This window comes from Hipposideros armiger, unplaced genomic scaffold (genome assembly GCF_001890085.2).
Source record: "Hipposideros armiger isolate ML-2016 unplaced genomic scaffold, ASM189008v1 scaffold_1853, whole genome shotgun sequence".
NCBI lineage: Eukaryota > Metazoa > Chordata > Mammalia > Chiroptera > Hipposideridae > Hipposideros > Hipposideros armiger.
In genome coordinates this window covers 63988-70996 of record NW_017733203.1, presented here as the reverse complement: position 1 = coordinate 70996, position 7009 = coordinate 63988, and the positions used below count along the sequence as shown (strand labels likewise).

The 7009-nt window shown below is 35.5% G+C and overlaps 1 pseudogene; it reads left to right on the top strand.

Annotated features, from left to right (window-relative positions):
• Positions 1 to 7009, top strand: part of LOC109378291 (olfactory receptor-like protein OLF2) — a 7705-nt pseudogene extending 696 nt beyond the window's left edge.

Genomic DNA, 7009 nt, shown 5'->3' with positions numbered 1-7009 from the left:
GTTCAAAGCTTTCTCCACCTGCACCTCCCACTTAACTGCTGTGGCCATTTTCCAGGGAACTGTGCTCTTCACGTATTTCAGGCCAAGTTCTTCTTACTCTCTAGATCAAGACAAAATGACCTCATTGTTCTACACCCTTGTGATTCCTATGTTAAACCCTTTGATTTATAGTTTACAGAACAAAGATGTGAAACAGGCTCTGGAAAAACTGAAAACTAGAAGGTGTTTTTAAATATTTGTATTATATACACACACACACACACTGATACACACACATAGTGTCTTTTGTTTGTAAAATTATATTGCATGATGTCAGAAGGACAAAGTTGTCCCAAATACTTTATTTTACTAAAATAGTGTTTGTTCTAAAGTTCAATGTTAAGAAATGCTGTTATGCCAAACATGTCACGTTTAATTCCATGTGAAGAGTGTGGCACTACATGGCACTTCCTCTATGTGGATCATATTCCTGGCTTTTTAATTTTGTTTAATTTTTATTTGTTGATTTTTAATTCAAACATTATTTCATTTTCATGAAGAGCTATTGCATGTTTAATTTTTACTGGGAGATCTTTGAGCATATAGGTCCTTCATATTGCATTGCACATCCAGTAGCTTCTACTAACGAATTCTATGATCTCATCTAATAATAGACATTATGAACTAAGTAGACAAATATTAATAATAAGCTTCAATGTCATCATAAAGTAAAGAAGAATAAGGGCTACAAAGCCAATACAAAATGTCTACATCTAGTGTAAGAGAAAGGTTTTTTCGAGTGAGATAGAGAGCCTCAGCTCCAAAGAGATGCAGTTTGGGAGAGGAAAAGATGGCAGGCAGAGTTCGGGCCTCAAAATTACAGAGGTTTTGAGGTGGACGACTCCATGCCATTTTGGGAGTGAAGAAACCATGGATGCCACAACATGGGAGAATCTTGAGGACATGGTGCTAGTTCAAATATGTCAGAGAGACACTTACTTTATAGTCTCACATATACATGTAGAACCTAAAAAACCAAATTCATAGAATCAGAACAGATTTGTGGTTGCTGGAGATGGGGATGAGGAGTGGGGAAAACGGGTGAATACAGTCAAAAGGTACAAACTTCCAGTTAGAAAATAAATAAGCCCTGAGGATGTAATATACAGCATGTTGACTATAATTAAAAGTACTGTATTATATATTTAAAAATTGGAAAGAAGTTATCTTAAAATTTATCACACACACACACACACACACATGCACACACACACAAACTGTAACTATGGGAGATGAGGGATGTTAATTAAACTTATTGTAACTATTTTGTAATATATACATATATCAAATCATTAAACTATACAATGTTATACATCAATTATATCTCAATAAAACTGGAAAATAATAACCTCATGAAAATACATAAATGGAAACAAATGCACAAATGTAATTTTAAAAATGATATTAAAGGGCCAGCAGAGTGGCGCGTTGGTTAAGAGCTGGCTTGGGACGCCAGAGGGCCCCGGTTCAGATCCCACATATGAGGGCCAGTGACACTGCCCTCTACAGCTAAGATGCTGAACAACAGCTCGACCTGGAGCTGGGCTGCTGTGAGTCACCAGCGACAGCAGGTGGGTTGCCATGGGCTACTGTGTGTAGCCATCAGCTACCGTGTGTAGCCAGCAGCCAGCGTGAGCGGCCAGCAGCCGCTGTGAGTTGCCGTCCAGAAGCTGGCGACTGATCTGCCTCGCCCGGGAAGAGCACAATGATGGTGCCAACTTGGGCCAGTGAAGCAACGTCCTCCACAACTAGACTGAAGAACAAAAAGACAGCAACTTGTCTGTTCCCTCTCCCCTAATTCCCCAATAAAAAATAATAATAATAAATAAATAAATAAATAAATAATAAATAAATAAAAATGATATCATATCATAGACTTTAAATTTTATTTTGTTAGTGAACACGTTGTTCCCCTCATTCCTTCATTACACACCTTCATCTCCCGTATGCTGCATCCTTCGTTCTAATGTGCACTCCAGAAAACCCATGGTAACAGCTTGCTCTTTATTTTTTTCTTGTTTTTTCATCACGTTCATTCATTAGTAAACATATTATCATCGTTTGCCTTCCAGGAAATAGTGTATATAGAATTCATCCTATGTTAATTTTTCCAATTAAGTGTAGCCTTTCATAAATACTTCTACATCAATAGAAGGGACAGCAATGCATCTCTTTTAATTATTATATAACACTTCACATCATGAAACTATCACAATCTATATATCTATTCCTCTATTGGTGAGCATCCTTTGTGTCTAGTCTTTGATCACCATTAACTGTATCAAAATAATTATATTTGTGAGTGTACGCCTCTTGAAAGCTACTCACAGAATGACAGTTAGGTTTTCCATAGTGTATTCATCAAAGCAGTCAGAGGCCAGCCCAAATGTAAAGGAAGGGGAAAGATACCAAGTCTCCATGGAAGCACTCTCAAAGAATGTGAAACCATCTTCATCAGACACAGCTACCATCAGTCAGTGGTAGAACCTCGAAAATTCTCATTTACACATATTTACTAGCTTTTTGTATATTCAAATTAAATACATAACTGTATGTATAAGTTTTCTGTATTCCTCACATTCACACACAGAGCAACAAACACTGATTGAAAAGTTACTTAAAAATCACATTACAAAAGAGAGGGTAGATGCAAGTTTATACCAGTTGGGGCGATGTAAAATATTGGTTGGATCTGGTTTCTGCTCATGGGGTTTCCTCAAGCCAGGAGCCAAGAGGACAGACAAAGGTTCAGAGATCAGGGAGCATGATATCTACCTGATGGGAAGAATGAGGAGAGAACACAAATTTACACTCCAATACTTCTCAACTTTGTAGAAAGAGCAATGAACAAAAGCAAACTATTTTTTTAAACAAACAGAACCATGGTTTTTCTTAAAGCTTCTTCCATGCACACATACAAGTATGATCTGTATTATTTGAAACAGTCCCTAATATCTTCTTTATTTCTATTTGTCCATTACCCACCTGTACATCCACTTAAAATCTTTTAAAAAACCCATTAAATCATACATTACTTGGGCAAGTCCTGGTCACAGGGCTTCAGAATACAGAGAAAATAGACAAACACTGCTATTATTTCTAAGGCGCCTACAATATAATAAAAGACACATATATAAATGAAATAAACACAACCTTTCCATTTCTTTTTTTTCTAGTAACAAATTCCAAAGAGAATTACATGGTATATTATACAAAAGACAGATTAAAACATTGTTTCTTAGGTTCAGTTTCTATGGGAAATTAGAGCCTATTCTTCATATGGCTATTTCTTATATAGTGTGTTGATGAAAGCCAGGATGAAAACATTTAGGATATAACTCAGTGAAATTGTTTCTATGAAGGATGAAATTGGATATGGGGCTTTCAGATATTACAACATGACTTAAGGACAGAGTTTCGGGTATGCCTGGAGAATTGGCAGTTCTTTTCCAGTGTTTTTTTAATATGAGGGACTCTTAATTGATGACCAAAAAATTTCCCTGACACCCTGTCCCCCATGCATACACACAATATGGTAGTTGTATTGTAAGGTTTGATGTCAAAATGTTGTCATGCTCTTCAGAAGAACCTGAGGTTTGGTTAATCATTCCAGATGTATATCCTTTTGGAAAATGTGTATACATGTTCAGGATGTATATTTCACCTACAGGTTAAGGTGTTCATTTGGATTTGGGGCTCAAAGTCCTAAGCCCATCATAAGAACTCCATGTGTATCCCTTCATATCACTTCTTCAGTCAGCCTTTCAACAGACTCTGACAAGGTTTCAATTCAGTTTAAATTCTGGACAATCCTGGAATGTTGACGTTTTTTGTTGTTGGCTGATGAGTCATATTCTTTAGACACCATTAACTGGAGAAAGTGGCAAGCCTGACATCTTTTTAAAGTGTATTAAGTTTAGGGGACATTATGTATATTCAAAAAATAATTGAAATCCAGGTAAATGACATGTTGTTGGAGAAAGAGACTCACACATGCTTAATAAAAATAAAAACTATTTAATATAACCATGGAAAAATTGTTATATTTCTAAGTGGGAACGTGAAAGAGTTTGTTTCAGATAAAAGAAATAGAACACAAATTATTAAGAATACATAAGAATTAACAAATAAAACAATCATTTTATTTAATAAATTTATTAGTTTAATAAATTGAACAGGATAATATAATTAAGACAAAATCATTAAGTGGAGGGTATATTTGAGTTTCACTAGATGTCTGACTTGACTAGAAAAAGATAATGTAGACTCAATGAATCACACTATAAAAATCATTTTACCTTTCTGGTGTTAATCACTTTGGTGCAAGTGTGAAAAATTAAAAGTTTGGTCTTACCTGAAGTTGTTGCAACACTTTTTGGGGAAAATAAACCTCATAGACACAGACAGCAGTTTAGTGGCTACCAGAGGATAAGGGGGGAGGCAGAGAGGTGGAAGAGGGTAAACGGGGTCACATATATGGTGATGGAAGGAGAACTGACTCTGGGTGGTGAGCACACAATGTGATATGTAGATGATGTATAATAGAATTGTACACTTGAAACTTATGTAATTTTACTAACCATTGTCACCCCAATAAATTTAATTTTAAAAAGAAATGTAATTAGTTACATGTTTGCATAATACAGAAGTGGGAGGGCAGAGGTTTTAGAGATCTACATCCCAAATGTCACTAAGTAAAAATAAAATAGGATCTATCTCTGCTGTTCAGCTACCAGAGCCCAGCTCAGAAAGACTTGCTTGTTGCAGGTAGGTTTTTCAGTTGCCAAATATAAAAATTGAAAAATAAACACCTTACATTTGGAAAAATGAGGAATCAAATAATTAGAAAATTGTAAATGAAAACTTTTAACTTAGTTCCTTTGATTAATAGTGTGCAACCTACTGTCAAAAATGATATTTTTATAAAATAGGGAGAATCAGATTCATTTTGATTAGGAAAAGAACAGTTTTACTTGCTTATATCTTAATCAAAATTAAGAACTTTTTTTAATCACTACATAATGGTATGTGTAAATTTAAGACTTTTCTAATTTCTTTAAATAGTAATAATTGAGGTATCACAATACAAATACCAATTTGTGTAATTCAACCTGTGTGAACCACATACCATATTTACTCAAGTCTAATATAAATTCTCACCATCATTTAAATTCCATTTGTCATACATCAATAGGGAGACATAGGTACACACACACACACACATACACACTCACACACACACACACACAAACAGCTTATATATCAAAGATGTATTTATCACTCCTGTTCCCATCTCTATTTCTAATAAACAAGCTGAGTTTAAAATCCAAAGAGATAGAAATGTATGTGTTAAATTTTGCTGTTTCCACCTGTTTTTAACATTTCTTTTTTGCTGGTCAAGAGACATTCCTTTGGCATCAGACCACCCCCGCATTTGAGCAATAATAAAGTGACAAAGCAGTAATATATTTCTACAGAAAAGTTTATTTAAATATATCTATGTCTCAATAAATACTAAAAAGTAGACCAAGAACACTATCATGTTTTTCATTATTTTTAAATCAGAGATATATTCATTATGTCTGAATTTAATAAAGTCTTTGAAAAATCATGATTCCTGAAGAACACAGTACTGTAATTCTTTTCATGCTCAACTGAATACTTATTTTTCAAATATAGGCAGTATATTTCAGCTTTGTCTTTAATGTAGGTGTTACTTTCATGTTATATTTGGCCTGTAAAGAGCTTTTAGTTCATGATTCAGTGCTAGATAAAGCTGTGAAGGTTCACGCAAGCTGATACTTCATGGATGACATCAAAATTTATAGTCAAACTGTCTCTAAATTCTATCCCAGTCACTTTAACTTCTATCAACAACATAACAATAAAATGTGTCAGAGCTATTTTATGAGGGTAAAGAATATAATGTGCTGAAAGAAATCTTTTATGACTTACAGATTATATTTTTGTGAATATCAAGAAGAGTCAAAACTTTGATCTGTCATTTTCTTGATCACATCTGTGGCATTTTAGAAGAAGAATAAACAAGAATGAATGGGGAAAATTGTTTCCTTGAAAGAACCCCTTCTCTTGGGAATTAGCAATACTCCTGGAATCAAAGTGGCTCTATTTCCCATGTTTCTAACTGTTTATCTCATTATTCTTGTTGCAAACCTTGGGATGATCATTTTAATTAGAATGGGTTCCCAACTGCACACTTCAATGTACTATTTCCTCAGCCACCTGTCTTTCTGTGACCTCTGCTATTCCACAGCCATTGGGCCCAAGATGCTGGTGGACCTATTTGCCGAGAACAAATCAATCCCCTTCTCTGGCTGTGCTCTGCAATTTTTTGTGTTCTGTGTGTTTGCAGATTCTGAGTGTCTGCTGCTGACGGTGATGGCCTTTGATTGGTACAAAGCCATCAGCAACCCGTTGCTCTATGCAGTCAGCATGTCCAGCAGAGTGTGCTCCAGGCTCATGGCCGGCGTTTACATGGTGCTTCAATAAATACAATATTAATATTCTGCTTATGTGTCTGTGGGTCAAATGAGATTAACCATTTTTTCTGTGATAGCCCACCTCTCCTTTTGCTATCTTGCTCAGGTACAGAGGTCAATGAGTTGCTGATATTCACCATTTTGGCTTCAATGAACTGATTGCTCTTTCAGGACTTTTTGTGTCTTATAGTTACATCATCCTAGCAGTGATAAAGATCCACTCTTCTGAGGGACAGTTCAAAGCTTTCTCCACCTGCACCTCCCACTTAACTGCTGTGGCCATTTTCCAGGGAACTGTGCTCTTCACGTATTTCAGGCCAAGCTCTTCTTACTCTCTAGATCAAGACAAAATTACCTCATTGTTCTACACCCTTGTCATTCCCATGTTAAACCCCCTGATTTATAGCCTATGGAACAAGGATGTGAAACAGGCTCCAGATAAACTTAAACATAAAAAGTGGTTCCACTGA